Source organism: Triticum urartu, chromosome 3A (assembly GCF_056163025.1).
Source record: "Triticum urartu cultivar PI428250 chromosome 3A, HENAU_Tu73, whole genome shotgun sequence".
NCBI classification, from domain to species: Eukaryota; Viridiplantae; Streptophyta; class Magnoliopsida; order Poales; family Poaceae; genus Triticum; species Triticum urartu.
The window spans coordinates 422,705,918-422,722,846 of NC_141875.1; positions in this window are offsets into that span (position 1 = coordinate 422,705,918).

The following is a 16,929-nucleotide window of genomic DNA, read 5'->3' on the forward strand; positions in this document are numbered from 1 at the left end:
CTGAGTGGGAGTTCTTCAAATAATTTGATTAATTGAACTCATTATCATGAACATAGTCTAAATTGTCTTTGCAAATTATGTTGTGGATTAATAGCCCGTGCTTTAGCTCCTTGTTTTAATGCGTTCCTAGAGAAAGACTAAGTTGAAAGATATTGTAAGCAATTGTGAGGACTAGGGCCGTAGTCTGAGGATTGTCATCACTGCTACATAGAAGGCTTCTATCCTTGATGCACCGCTCGGTGTGTCAACCCCTCTGGTGTCGTCTGTGGATGTTGTGAACATCTGGCAGACATGTTCTGATGACTACCTGATAGTTTAGTGCGCCATGCTTTACGGCTTAGAGTCAGGGCCCCAAAAGCGTTTTGAATGCCATGGAACATATGAGATGTTCCAAGAGCTGAAATTGGTATTTCAGGCTCATGCCCGTGTTGAGAGGTTTGAGACCTCTGACAAGATCTTTGCCTACAAGATGGGGAGAATAGCTCAGCCAGTGAGCATGTGCTTAGAATGTCTGGGTACTTCAATCGCTTGAATCAAGTGGGAGTTACTCTTCCAGATAAGAGAGTGATTGACAAAGTTCTCCAGTCACTATCACCAAGCTACTAGAGTTTCATGATGAACTATAACATGCAAGGGAAGATGATCCCGAAGTTGTTCATCGTGCTTAAGGCCGTAAAGGTAGAAATCAAGAAGAAGCATCAAAGTGTTGATGGTTAACAAGACCACTGGTTTCAAAGAAGGGCAAGGGCAAGAAGGGAAACTTCATGAATGGCAAGCCAGTTGCCGCTCCAGTGAAGAAACTCAAGAACCCAAACCCTAGATGAAGTGCTTCTATTAAGGGAACGGTCACTGGTAGCGGAACTACCTCAAATAATTGGTAGATAAGAAGGCTGTCAACTTCAACAAAAGTATATTTGATATGTGTGTGTACCTTACTAGTACTCCTAGTAGCACATGGGTATTAGATACCGGTTCAGTTGCTAATATTGGTAACTCGAAACAAAAGCTACGGAATAAACAGAGACTACCTAAGGGCAAGGTGACGATGTGTGTTGGAAGTGTTTCCAAAGATGATATGATCACCATCTCACGCTCCCTCTACATTCGGGATTAGTATTGAACCCAGATAAATGCTGTTTGCATTGGTGTCTGCATTGAGCATGAACATTATTAGACCATGTTTATTGAAATATGATTATTCATTTAAGTCAGAATAATGGTTATTCTGTTTACATGAATAATACCTTCTATGGCCATGCACCCAATGTGAATGGTTTATTGAATCTCGATCGTAGTGATACACATGTTCATAACATTGATGCCAAAAGATGTAGAGTTGATAATGATAGTACCACTTTCTTGTGGCACTGCCGCTTAGGTCATATTGGTGTAAAGCGCATGAAGAACCTCCATGTCGATGGACTTTTGAAGTCACTTGATTTTGAATCACTTGACACATGCGAACCATGCCTCATTGGCAAGATGACTAAAACCCCATTTTCTTTGTAACAATGGAATGGGCAAGTGACTTGTTGGAAATCATACATGCCGATGTGTGCGGTCCGATGAGTGTTGACGCGCGTGGTGGATAACGTTATTTTCTCACCTTCACTGCTGAATTGAGTAGATATGGGTATATTTACTTAATGAAGCATAAGTCTGAAACGTTTGAAAAGTTCAAGCAATTTCGGAGTGAAGTTGAGAATCATCGTAACAAGAAGATCAAGTTCCTACGATTTGATCAAGGGGAGAGTATCTGAGTTATGAGTTTGGCAATCACTGAAGACAAGGTGGAATCGTTTCAAGTTGACGCCGCCTGGAACACCATAGCATAATGGTGTGTCCGAATGTCGTAATCAAACCTTATTGGATATGGTGCGATCTATGATGTCTCTTACCAATCTACCGCTATCATTTTGGGGTTATGCATTAGAGACAATTACATTCACTTTAAATATGGCACCATCAAAGTCCGTGGAGATGACACCGTATGAACTATGGTTTGGCAAGAAACCTAAGTTGTTGTTTCTTAAGGTTTGGGGCTACGATGCTTATGTTGATAGGCTTCGGCCAGAAAAGCTCGAACCCAAAGCGGAAAATTGTGTCTTCATAGAATACCCAAACAAGATGATTGGATACACCTTCTATCTCAGATCTGAGGGCAACGTGTTTGTCGTTATGAATAGGTCCTTTCTCGAGAAAGAGTTTCTCTCGAAAGAATTGAGTGGGAGGAAGATAGAACTTGATGAGGTTGCTGAACCTTCACTTCAACCAGAGAGTAGCGCAGCACAGAAAGATGTTTCTGTGGCAACTACGTCAGTTGAAGAGAAAGCTAATGATGATGATCATGAAGCTTCAGATCAAATTACTGTCAAACCTCATAGGTCGACAAGGGTGTGTACAACTTCTCAGTGGTAACCCTGCCTTAAAGGTCATGTTGTTGGACAACGATGAACCTATGAGCTATGGAGAAGCGATGGTGGGCTCGGATTCCAACAAATGGCTAGGAGCCATGAAATCCGAGATAGGATCCATGCATGAGAACAAAGTATGGACTTCGGTGGACTTGCCTAATGATCGGCAAGCCATTGAGAATAAATGGATCTTTAAGAAGAAGATAGACGCTGATGGTAACATCACCATTTGTGAAGCTCGACTTGTCTCAAAGAAGTTTCCGACAATTCAAGGAGTTGATTATGATGAGACTCTCTCAATCATAGCGATGCTAAAGTCTGTTAGAATTATGTTAGTAGTTGCTGCATTTTCATTTACGAAATCAGGCAAATGGATGTCAAAACAAAGTTTCCTTGACGATTTCCGCGAGGAAAAGCTGTATGTGATACAACTAGAAGGTTTTGTCAATCCTAAGGATGCTAAAAGGTATGCAAACTCTAGCGGTCCTTCTATGGACTGGAGCAAGCATCTTGGAGTTGGATCATACGCTTTGATGAGGTGATCAAAGCTTTTTGGGTTCATACAAAGTTTGCAAGAAACTTGTATTTACAAGAAAGTGAGTGGGAGCACTACAACATTTCTGATAGGTATATGTGGATGACATATTGTTGATCGGAAATGATGTAGAATTTATGGAAAGCATAAATGGTTGTTTGAATGGAGTTTTTCCAAAGGAAGACCTGTGTAAAACTGCTTACATGTTGGGTATCAAGATCTATAGAGATAGATCAAGACGACTGATAAGACTTTCAAAGAGCACATACCTTGACATGATCTTGAAGGAGTTCAAGATGGATCAGTCAAAGAAGGAGTTATTGCCTGAGTTGTAAGGTGTGAAGTTACTTGATGCTCGACCACGGCATAAGAAAGAGAAAGGACGAAGGTCGTCCCCTATGCCTTAGCCATAGGCTCTATACAATATGACATGCTATGTACCACACCTGATATGTGCCTTGCCACGTGTCTGGCAAGGGGGTACAAGAGTGATCCATGAGTGGATCATTGACAACGGTCAAAAATTGTCCTTAGGAATAAGGAAATGTTTCTCGGTTATGGAGGTGATAAAGAGTTCGGCGTAAAGGGTTACGTCGATGCAAGCTTTAACACCTATCTGGATGACTCTGAGTAGCAAACCGGATACGTATAGTGGAGCAACCATTTGGAATAGCTCCAAGTGGAGATGGTAGCAACATCTACAATATGACATAGAGATTTGCAAAGTACACACGGATTTGAATGTTGCAGACCCGTTGACTAAAACCTCTCTCATAAGCATAACATGATCAAACCTAGAACTCATTGAGTGTTAATCACATGGTGATGTGAACTAGATTATTGACTCTAGTAAACTCTTGGGTGTTCATCACATGGTGATGTGAACTAGATTATTGACTCTAGTAAACTTTTGGGTGTAAATCACATGCCGATGTGAACCAGATTATTGACTCTAGTGCAAGTGGGAGACTGTTGGAAATATGCCCTAGAGGAAATAATAAAATGGTTATTATTATATTTCCTTGTTCATGATAATTGTCTATTGTTCATGCTATAATTGTATTAATCGGAAACCGTAATACATGTGTGAATACATAGACCATAATATCTCCCTAGTAAGCCTCTAGTTGACTAGCTCGTTGATCAATAGATGGTTGTGGTTTCCTGACCATGGACATTGGATATCGTTCATAACGGGATCGCATCATTAGGAGAATGATGTGATGGACAAGGCCCAATCCTAACCATAGCACAAGATCGTGTAGTTCGTTTGCTAGAGCTTTTCTAATGTCAAGTATCATTTCCTTAGACCATGAGATTGTGCAACTCCCGGATGCCGTAGGAATGCTTTGGGTGTATCAAACGTCACAACATAACTAGGTGGCTATAAAGGTGCACTACAGGTATCTCCGAAAGTGTTTGTTGGGTTGGCACGAATCGAGACTGAGATTTGTCACTCGGTATGACGGAGAGGTATATCTGGGCCCACTCGGTAATGCATCATCATAATGAGCTCAATGTGACTAAGGAGTTAGCCACAGGATCATGCGTTAGGGAACAAGTAAAGAGACTTGCCGTTAAAGATATTGAACGAGGTATGGCGATACCGACGATCGAATCTCGGGCAAGTAACATACCGATGGACAAAGGGAATTGTATATGGGATTGATTGAATCACCGACATCATGGTTCATCTGATGAGATCATCGTGGAACATGTGGGAGCCAATATGGGTATCCAGATCCCGCTATTGGTTATTGACCGGAGAGGTGTCTCAGTCATGTCTGCATGGTTCCCGAACCCGTAGGGTCTACACTACAAAAAAAAGACACATCCGTGACATTTTGGGCCGAACGAAATTTTTTCTGTCATACATATGACACTTCTATGATGATAATTGTGACAAAACCCCGTATCATCATAGATGTGGTGGGCTCCTACTTCTATGACAAAAAATCATGACAGAAAATGGGCTTTTCGTCCTGGGCGGGCCGGAGACGTAGCTGCATGACATTCTTTGGGCCGTCCATGACGGAAAAAACCGTGGTAGAAGCGAGGGGGAGGAAAATTTCGGGGAGTTCCCGGTTACGGTGGGAGGTCGGGGGCCGAGCGATGCGCGTTTCTCTCGTACACGTACGCGCGTGTGTGCGAGGCGTTGGCTCTAACTGAACCCGAGCGAGGCGTTGGGCTCTAACTGAACCCGAGCGATTGCACTGCAGGCTACGCATTACTGAACCCGATCGATCGATCGATGGCTGTTAACTGAACCCGATCGAGCGATTCCTTCGCTACTGCTGCTAACTGAAGCCGATCGATGCTGCCTCTGGATGAACAGTGAGTGTTGCGGGGGGTGTTGGATGAACAGTTCCCGGTGGGGGTGGATGAACAGGACCCCGTGGTGTTGCCTCTGGATGAACAGGACCCCGATCGATCGAGCCGGTTGGGGCTGGATGAACAGGACCCCGTGGAGGGCTGGATCAACAGGACCACCCCGTGGAGGGCTGGATGAACATTAGACGGTGGAGGGCAGGATGAACAGTAGCCCGTGGAGGGGTGGTTGAACAGGAGCTCGTGGAGAGGGCTGGTTGAACAGTAGCCGGTGGAGTAGCGCACGGTGGAGGCTGGATGAACAGGAGCCCATGGATGAACAGTCGCAGGTGGAGGCTGGAGGAGGTCGACGGTGGATGAACAATAGCTCGTGGAGGCTGGAGGGGGTCGACGGTGGAGATTAATAGTATCCCGTGGAGTCCCGTTTTGCGGTATGCCACACCCCTCCCGATGAACAGGAGCCCCGTTTCGACCGTAGCGCTCCAACACAAGTCAGTTTTGCGGTACGCCACACCCCTCCCGATCAACAGGACCCCCGTTTCGACCATAGGAGGTCTGTTTCCTCTGTTTTGCGGTACACCAGACCCCTCCCAATGAACAGGATCCCGTTTCGAACGTGGCCGGTCGAACACAAGGCCGTTTCCTCCGTTCCGCGGTACGCCAGGTCTCGTTTCCATCGCCTGTTCCGTCCAAGCCCTCCCGATGAACATGACGCATTCCGTTGCCTCTCCATGAACACGACGCATTCCGTTGCCTTCCCATGAACACGACGCATTCCGTTGCCTTCCCATGAACACAACGCATTCCATTGCCTCCCCATGAACACGAGACGACGCTGTTTCTCCGTTCCGACCCAGCCATCTACACGAGCCCTGGCCGTACGTATGCGCGAGTAGGCGTTCGAGACCCCGCCCGTATGTACATATACGTGGCCGTATTTTCTTTCTTGCACCCTGGTCGCTGTACGTACGTGTACATGCTACGTGCGCGCCTCTACTACGACACGTGCGCGCCTCTACATCGACTAGTATATATGTACGTACATGTTTGCGACCAAAATGACAACGCTACGTACGCTTCGACCAGGTGGGTCCCGACTGTCAGGCACTTCCTTGCGTGTGAAGATGTAGCTGGTGGGTCCCAGCAGTCAGGGGGCGAAATACGGTGGCCCGTCCGGTGGGTCCCGCTCTCAGGTGGAGGAATAATTATTTTGCACGTAATAAGGAGGCACTTCCTTGCTGCGGTCGTCGACCCAGCTGTCAGCCTCTCCACGTACAGTCCACGTTCGATGGAAGCCGTTCCTTGACCACGTTGACCATGCCGCACCGAGAGCACCAGGGCGGTGGACGACGGCTAGGCCTAGGAAGGGGACGACGTGGAGCCGAGGAAGACGCGGCAGTGGACTGTTTTTAATCCAGAAATATCGATTCACATTCAAACTATTTTGAAAAATAATTTATATAAATATAAAATCCAAATAATTTTCCACGCATAAAAATCAATGGAATTTAAGATCTTGTAATGAAAAAATTTGAAACTAATTCCTGGTTTGATGTGTTTTAAAAATGTACAGCCCATTTCTGGGCAAACCGAATGAAACTCTCCTCATCTTGAAAGATTTGCAGCCCAGCAGGGCCGATAAAGCAAGTAGGCCTTGTTTGGGTATTTCTTAAAAAAATAGAACTGGGCTAGCCATTTTCAGCAAGAAAAAAACACAACTAGGCTCATGATGTGGTAAACATAAATAAAACCCTGGCTAGACGGGCCACAGCCCCCGCACAGCCCCATTGTTACCCTGATCCGTCGCTAAAACTAGTATAAATAACAACTGCTTGTTCCTCAAAAAAAACTGCGCGACTTGCTGGGTCCCTGGTGTCAGCCGCTCGTAGTGTAATTCTCTCGTTTATTGACTATGTTGACAATGGCGTGAGCCCCAGATGTCCAACCATTAGGAGGAACCATATTTTTGGGCTTGTACTATAGAGGCACTTGCTTGCATACTGCCATGACGCTGGTGGGTCCCTACTGTCATCCTCTCCACGTACAGTCATCTCCTTGTTCCTCTTGCTTGTTGACGATGTTGACAACGCAAGAGGGCGGCGCACCGTGCATGGCGAGCGAACCAAGGTCGCAAGGCGGAGGACGACGGCGAGGCCTCGGACGGAATGAACAGGAGCCGTTGAAAATGCGCCGATTCAGTCGCAGGCGCAGGGGAGTACGAGGGTTGACTGGTTCGGGCGCGGGTGCGTGTTGGGGCTGACGTCGCCCGAGAATAACAGGACGTGTGGGGGAATAGAGGGAGGGACTGGCCGATGTTGGAGGGTACGCACGGTAGGGCGGCGGAGGCACAGCCAGCCATGGGAGGCGGGAGCAGGCGGAGCCGACGGGGTGGTTTGGTTTGGGCGATTGGAGGAAGAAGAAGACAAGAGATATGAAAGTGCGTTATATCGACTAGAGGGGGGTGAATAGGCAATTTTTATGAAATTCTTCACTGAGGAATTTGCCCGTGAGGAAATTCCTTAGCGAAGAACTACTAGCAGCGGAATAAGTACTCAACAGTAAATATAATAGAATACAAGCATATTCATCATGATGAAATGAAGACAGGCATAGAGTACAGGAAACGTAAGCACAGGATAACACAGGATGAAGACAAACAGACTGAAGAAATTGAACTGAGGAAATTGAGAAAGTCTTCAGTCAAAGTCCTCAAACACAGATATGAACAAACACACAGCACAGTTATGAGGAAATGAAAAGAGTTGAGGAAATAGAACCAGTAAGCTTGGTGAAGACAATGATTTGGTAGACCAGTTCCAACTGCTGTCTCAGTTGTACGTTTGGTTGGAGCGGCTGAGTATTTAAACTCGAGGACACACAGTCCCGGACAGCCAGTCCTAAACACGCAGCTCAGGACACCTAGTCCTCACCATATTCTCCTTGAACTAAGGTCACACAGACCTCGTCCAATCACTCGTGGAAAGTCTTCAGGTGACTTCCAAACCTTCACAAACTTGGTCACTCGGCGATGCACAATTCCTCTTGGATGCTCTAGACCATGACGCCTAACCATCTGGAAGAAGCACAATCTTCAAAGGTAACAAGCGTCGGATCCACGCATGATCAATCTCTTCAGTGATGCTCAATCACTTGGGGTTTGCAGGTGTTTGGGTTTTGGGTTTTTCCTCACTTGATGAGTTTCGCTCAAAGTCCTCGGAGGATGGGTTGCTCTCAAATGACAAGCGTCAGTTTCTCTCAGAGCAGCCAACCAGCTAGTGGTTGTAGGGGGCGGCTATTTATAGCCTAGGGAGCAGCCCGACATGATAAGACATAAATGCCCTTCAATGATATGACCGTTAGGTGGATAGATATTTTGGGATAGCTGGCGCATAGCACAGCAACTATCGGAATTTTGAGTAGCAAAATCCTCAGGGCTATCATGTTCCTCACTATGTAGGCAATCCGCACTGGCGAATTCCTAACTCCTCAGCCAGGACAAATTCCTCAGAGACCAGAAGAACTTCGTCTCTATCATTGAAGAAATACTGAACTATATGAGATTTCCAATGGCTTCACTCGAAGGGATTGGTAGGTGTAGGATTTTGAGTTGAGCATCACATGGAAATTTTTCCTTAGTATTTCCTCGACCCCCTTTAACAGTACGGTGTTTCCTATGACTCAAGAAAGAGAAAATGAAACTACGAAAACAAAAGTCTTCACGCTTCATGTTCCTCGAATGAATACCAAGTCTTCAAGGTCACACCAATTTCTTCACTTTCAAAGTCTTCAGAAAGTCTTCAGTGATCCAAAGTCTTCAGTCGAAGAACTTCATTTTTAGGGGTCGACTTTCTCTGTAAATATCAAACTCCTCATAGGCTTATAGACCTGTGTACACTCACAAACACATTAGTCCTTTAACCTATAAGTCTTAAATACACCAAAATCACTAAGGGGCACTAGATGCACTTACAATCTCCCCCTTTTTGGTGATTGATGACAATATAGGTTAAGTTTTCAACGGGGATAAACATATGAAGTGTAACTACTGATATTGAGGAATTTGATTGCAAGATATAGAAGAACTCCCCCAGAAGATGTGCATAGTGAGGAATTTGCTTTTGAAGCAATGCACACTTGAAGAGTTGAATCATGGAGATCTCCCCTATATCTTGTAATTCATACACGCATTTGACATATAATAGAGAAGAATTTGAAATGCATGATGAAATATGGTGACTGATGTAATTCAGCATTCGTGCATTAGCATATATGAGGAATAAGCATGCAACAAAACATATCAAAAGTATCATAGCACCAACGGGTTTAAGTTTACAACTCGATCCAATAAAGTCTCAGAAGAACGAGAGTTGTAACTTAACAAAAAAATGCCCATATAGAAAGACCCGCTTGAAGACTAACTCAAAATTCTCCCCCTTTGTCATCAAATGACCAAAAGGATCGAATATGAGGACTAACGCCCCTGAAGAATATCAAGTTGATGAAGGAGCGCCGGTGTTGTTGGGGTCATTTGTTGTAGTAGGGCCTGCCGTAGTGTCGTCCAAGTCTTCATTTTCATCAGTGTCGCGCGATGAAGAATATGAGCTGGCCACCAGAGAAGGAACCTTGACCTTATTGAATTTCTTCGGTGGAGGTGCAAACCAGTCAAAATCTTCATTGAGACCCATTTTCTTCAAATCTTCTTCACCATACAGATGTGACAGGATTGCCCAGGTGCGACCGAAGACTTGATGGAGGTAGTAGTGGTTTTTCTTCACTGCATTGTGTGTGGCAGTGATGTTGTGAAGAAGTGAACCAAATTGACGCTTAACCCATTTGTGATTTCGATCCACCTTCTGGTGAAGACTAAGCAGAAGTTCACGGTCAGTCATCATGCGCGGAGCAGTGGCTTGAGGAGTGGACTTGGGTGCATTGGCAGAGTCATGTGTGGCAGAGTCATCATTGGTGGAATAAGAGGCAGCTTTGCGAAACTGACCATCCAATGGACGAATGCCTTCATCTATTACAGCTGGTGCCTTGCCCTTTCCATCAACTGAGGAATATGTCTGCTTGAGGACTTCAATTGGGGGCAAGTAGCTGAGGTGATTCTGGAAATCAGCTTTGTAGTTGAGTGAAGACCTTGTCCTGAGGAATCTCATAATCCAAGGTGCATAAGGCTTCAGCTCAAACGGAGACAGTGCAACATTTGCCATAGTCCTCATGAAGAAATCATGATAATTGACAGGAATGCCATGAACGATGTTGAATACCAGATTCTTCATGATGCCAACAATTTCCTCATCAGATGAGTCGTGGCCTTTGATAGGACTGATTGTCCTTGTAAGAATACGATAGACAGTTCTGGGCACGCACATCAATTCCTTCACGAGGAATTTGGTTCTTGGTGCTTGACCTGGCTTCAAAGGTTTCATCAGCACCTGCATGTAATGATGTGTGAGCTCAGGTTCACTGTAGATGCAGCGAGCTTCTTCAAGGGGAGGACTGAGTGGTAGAGCACGAAGCAATTCAGAGGCTGGTGTAGTGTAGTGAGTGTTTTCAGACATCCAGTCCAGCACCCATGAATTCACATCTTCAGCATCTCCGGTGATGTCCAGTGTTGCATAGAATTGAAGAATCAGTTCTTCATTCCAATCGCATATGTCAGAGCAAAAGTTTAGCAGTCTAGCGTCGTGAAGAACACTGAGGATTGGTGTGAAGCATGGCAGAGATTCCATATCCACGTGAGGAATATGCTCATGGTAGAAGATTTTCTCCTTGTTGAACAGCACTGAGTAATAGAAATTGGCTTGACTAGCAGTCCAGAAATGCCTCTTCCTAATGCGAGCAGAGTTATATGGGTTGTAATCTTCGAAGAATACGTGCTCGCCGAAGAAATCATCAGCCTTGAACTTTTGCTTGCGTGAGAATGGATCCTTTGGCTTTGGCAGAGGAGTGTCAGTGAGTTGCATCACGACCTCAGGAATCTCAATCGCAGGTTCTTCAGGCTGAGGAATTTCTGGTTCCTCCTCAGTGGCAGTCTACATCGTTGGTTGTTCAGCAGTAGTAGTTTCTTCAGCGCTAGTGGCTGGAATTTCCTCATGGACAGATGCAATGGGATGAGTTTCTTCAGAGCCCATTTATACAGTTTGTGTGGGGGACTGAGGAATTTGCTGTAGAGGGGTGAACATTGGAGAGTTTGGATGCTGACTTTCCCAGAATTCATCACTGATTACGAGTGTGGAGCAGCCAAGGTCCACATCTTCATCTTCCATTTCTTCAACGCCAGCCTCTTCAGCTGTGAACTGAGGCATAGGCGAGGAGATGATAGGTGTTGAAGGGATCACATCCACTTCAATTTCTTCATCCAACGGTTCAGAAGAAGCAGCAGAAGGAGTTTCTTCATCAGATCCGCTGGGGATCACATATTCTTCATCAAAAGGAACAAGGTCCTTTGATGGACTGGTTGAGATGGGAACAGCATCAATCAGATTTGCAAATGAACTTGTCATAGGCTTCATTTTCTTCGGAGCTGAAGAATCTGAAGAAACTGATGCTTTCCTTTTCTTCACTGCAGCACGCTCTGCAGCCTTGGTCTTCTTCACATCTGATGCAGATGGAAGGATTGGAGTTGAAGTTGGTGCAGGAGCGGCTGAGGAATCTGGTTGATGTTCTTCAGGCACAACTGGTGCAGTTGCCCTGAGTTCTTCAGTTTCTTCAGGCGCACCACTAGTGGGTGCCCTGGCAATTTCTTCAGTGGCTGGAATGCAGTCATCATCCCTGGAACTCACATTTTCTTCAGTAGCCTGATTGTCATCAGCGGTGCTGGCATTTTCTTCAGTAGGCTGAGCAGATGCTTCAGCCTGAGGAATTTCCTGTTGTGTTGGGGCTGCAACATTGGAAGTGAAGTTATCCGCAAGTTTCACAAAACGAATCTTGGCTCCAAGCCAATCAGCGCGATATGCGTCAAAGTCATCATCGAGTTTCTTGATCTCAGTCTGGATAGTGACAAGTTCTTCAGTTGTCATAGAGACAACATTTTTCTTCAGATAGCGCTCTTTCTTGTACTGCGCTTTCTTGATCTGCCTGGCCTTCTCAAATTTCCACTTTTCTTCTTGAATGAAGTGGGTCAGCATGTGACTTTGGCCAGGAGTCAGCTTGAAGTCAGGCATGGGAGTGTTGGGGTCCTTGTGCCAGACATCAATGTAGTCGAGGATCAACTTGGGATCCAAAAGCAGTGGCACCCCTGTTCCTTTGGCTCTAGCGCCCCTGACTTGCCTGTCTCTGATGATTTTTGCAAGTTCATCATCATCAGCTTTGTCTTCTTCAGACGGTACTTGGAAAGCGACTTGTTTCTTTTGAGGACTTGGGGGAGGACCTCGTCCATCAATGGCCTTTGTCTTCAGCAGTGAGGGGCCAGCTGAGGAACTAGCTGAGACACCTGAGGCAATGGAGATGCCTGCAGTCCTTTGGCACGAGGCGAGATGCACAGGTGCTGAGAATTTAGTCGAAACAGCTGAGGGCTTAGGCGGAGGAGCTGAGGACTTTGGAGGAACAGGAGCAGCATGAGGAATTGGCCGTGAGGGCTTTGAGGATTCTGGCCGTGAGGGCATTGCTGAGGAACTTGGCCTTGAGGGCATTGTTGGTGAAGCACTTGGCTTGCGCGTAGGCTTCTTTGACATAGCCTTCTTTGACTTGACAGCAAAGGCCTCAGCAGAGGCAGCAGCAGCAGAGTCTTCATTGAATTTCCTCACTGCTTCTTTGGCTTGCTTAGCCAACTTGGCTTGGCGCTTGGCCCATTCATCAGGATAGTCCTCACCGCACTTGAGGCTAGTGGGGTCAGCAATTTGGCCAGGTGCCAATGGAGCTCTTGGGCATGGAGGATTGAGTGCGAATTTCTTCATATACTTAGGAGTGACATATCTGTACTCCCTCCATTCTCTTGCCCATCTCCTCTCTATCTTCTGAATGCGCACTTTGCGTTCATTCTTGGTTTCCTCAGTAGGTGTGCAGTACCCAGCATATATTTCATCAGGGATCTCAAACGCTGTATTTACCTTAGGCCTCTTTCCTCCCTTCTGTGGCTTCTTACCGTCAGCCATTTTCTTCAGTTGAGGAATTTGAACAATTGAATTCTCTGAAGAAGTATGCAACTTTTCTTCGAGGAACGCTGCAAATGAGTTAAGTTGATGAGAACCTAGTGATTCAGCAGCTGACATGTGTACCTGTGAACAGAGTATAGTTGCGAGGAATTTGGAGAGGTCATATGCGTTCTCAGAGGGTTTTTCAAAAGAACAAGTTTGAGGAATTTGACAAGATGAGTCTTGAAGAATTTCACTAAGCGTTCTTTGTCTTAGGTTCCAGAGTTGTATAGATCGAAGATCCACACAATTGAGGAATCTTGAAGAAAAATGATGCTTAGAGAAATGAATCAAGAACAGATGACTTGTGAGGTGTTTAGTGTGTGAAACTATGAAGAAAAACACCTTTGAAGATTTTGAAGATAATCATTCGAATCAACGAGGGTAGTAAAAGTAACTTTTAATTACCCTGGACGAAGAACACGACGAACTGGAGTAAGGAGATGTGAAGTTCGTCTGTGCAGATCTTCCATGCCCTAACTTGGCGGAGGAAGACGGCTACGGCGGCGGCGGAGTGAAGATTTCCGCGGTCGGCGCGAGTACGTCGGCGACGAGGTCGAGGCAGTGAAGCTCTTCCTCACCGGCGACGATGAAGTAGCGGCGGCGCTAGGGTTTGAGAAGCTCGAGCTGGAGAGAGAGGTCGGGCGGAGTAAGAGAAGTGAGGAAGGGGCGGAGGGGTATTTATAGCCACGGTGAAAAACTGCTTGCCCGAAGAAATTGGACGAACGTGCCCCTGACCCTTCTCATTCGCTTGATATGTGTCACCCACGTACTGAGAGGTGGAGATCGTGTGCGATCGTAGGTGAGTGGATAAGTATAACGTGGGATGCGGAACGGTTTGAGCGGCAAAGCCAATTTTTTTGATAAAATAGGTTTTAAAGTTCCGTTCGCAATTTCTTCAGCTGACAAGGACACAATGAAGATTTTGAACGAGTTTCAAATAGAACGCAGATGAAGAATTTGTGAATAGATTAGGTTGAATATAGCATAGAGGGGGAAGGGTCCGATCACATTCACTTAGAAAAAAAACCAACTTGAAGAATTAGCAATAAGTGAATGCTGTAGAGGACATAAACTTATATATATATATATAGTTAATGAAGAAAAACGACGGAAGCAGTGAAGACAATGCAAAGTTGAAGAATATGAATAATTGAGGAATTTCAACTTTTGGTGGTGGCGTGACCCACCGTATAAGAATGATGATTTCAAACACCGCGTATAATTATCGTAGGGTTCTGAGAATCAAATTCTTCGTTAATTTCTTCACACTAAGAGTGTTGTTCTTCATTGAATTGAAGAAAAACGTTTCTTCATGTGTTGCACATCTAAGTCATCAATTTTGCATAAGTGTTAGGATGAGTGTCCTTTTCAAAGAACATTCAAAGATTCTAGGATATTTAGCTCACACCACAACTTGCTAAATCTCTTCTCATCCAAGGGCTTTGTGAAGATATCGGCTAGCTGTTCTTCAGTCTTCACATGCTCAATAGAAATGTCGCCCTTCAACACATGATCACGAAGAAAATGATGACGAATCTGAATGTGCTTTGTCTTCGATTGTTGAACTGGGTTGTGAGCAATCTTGATGGCACTCTCATTGTCACAGAAAAGAGGCACATTCTTCATGTTGACACTGTAGTCCTTGAGAGTTTGCTTCATCCATAGCAGTTGAGCACAGCAAGAACCAGCGGCAATGTACTCAGCTTCAGCAGTAGATAGTGATACGCAGTTCTGTTTCTTCGAGGACCAACAGACCAAAGATCATCCGAGGAGATGGCATGTACCAGATGTTGACTTGCGATCCACACGATCACCAGCATAGTCAGAGTCAGAATATCCAATGAGATCAAAAGCCGAGCCCTTGGGGTACCATAATCCAAGTGTTGGTGTGTGAGCTAGATATCGAAGAATATGCTTCACAGCCTTATGGTGTGATTCCTTAGGTGTAGCTTGAAATCGGGCACATATGCAAACACTAAGCATTATATCTAGCCTAGATGCACATAAGTACAATAAAGAACCAATCATGGAGCGGTATACCTTATGATCGAAGTCATACCATTTTCATTAGTGCACAGATGGCCATTTGTGGGCATAGGAGTTTTGACGCCTTTGCAATCTTGCATGCCGAATTTCCTCAGTACATCCTTGAGGTATTTCTCCTGAGATATGAATATGCCATTGCGTTGTTGACGAATTTGAAGACCATTTTCTTCAGCATTTTCCTCAGGTGCATTAGCTCGACGTTCTTCATGTTCTGGAATGAATTCTTCAGCAGATTCTTCAGTGGGAATGGCATCCTCAGTAGCCTTGAACTTGATAGTTTCCTCGGGTGCTGGTTCATCTATCACAGTAGGTTGGTGCTCTCTTTGCGAGCCATTAGTTTCATCGGACCGCACATCTACAGTTTCAACAACCTTGTGAAGAACGTTGTTGAAGACTCTGTAGGTGTGCGAGTCCTTTCCGTAACCAAGCATAAAACCTTCATGTGCTTTCGGTGCAAATTTTGAGTTGTGATGAGGATCTCTAATCCAACATTTAGCACCGAAGACTTTGAAATAACTTACATTGGGTTTCTTATCAGTGAGGAGTTCATATGCAGTCTTCTTGAAGAATTTGTGAAGATATACTCTGTTGATGATGTGGCACGCAGTATCAATTGCCTCAGTCCAGAAGCGACGAGGCGTTTTGTATTCATCAAGCATAGTGCTAGCCATCTCAGCAAGAGTCCTGTTCTTGCGCTCCACGACGCCGTTCTGCTGAGGAGTATAAGGAGCAGATAACTCATGAGTAATACCAAGTTCATCAAGATAGTCATCGAGACCAGAATTCTTGAACTCAGTGCCATTGTCACTTCTGATGTGCTTGATCTTCACACCAAAGTTGGTTGAAGCCCTCGAGGAAAATCGTTTGAAGACTTCCTGCACTTCACGTTTGTAAGTAACAAGGTGTACCCATGTGTAACGAGAGTAATCATCAACAATAACAAAGCCATATTGAGATGCTTCATTTGAAATAGCAGAATAATGATTAGGACCGAAGAGATCAATGTGAAGCAATTCAAATGGGCGAGTAGTGGTCATGATAGTCTTCGCTGGATGCTTGGCCTTTGTCATCTTCCCAGCTTCACAGGCTCCGCATAGGTGATCCTTGAGGAATTTGACATTCTTGATGCCAATGACATGCTTCTTCTTCGCAAGCGTGTGCAAATTCCTCATGCCTGCATGACCAAGTCGTCGATGCCAGAGCCAGCCTTCTGAAGCTTTTGCAAGTAAGCACACGGCTGGTTATGGTCCTGTAGAGAAATCAACAATATACAGGTCTCCTCTCCTAAATCCTTCGAAGACTTTGGAATTGTCAGCTTCCATAACCACAACACAATGGTACTTGCCAAAGACAACAACCATATCAAGATCACAAAGCATTGAGACAGACATAAGGTTGTACCCTAAGGACTCAACAAGCATGACTTTGTCCATGTGTCGATCCTTTGTGATCGCAACCTTACCTAGAC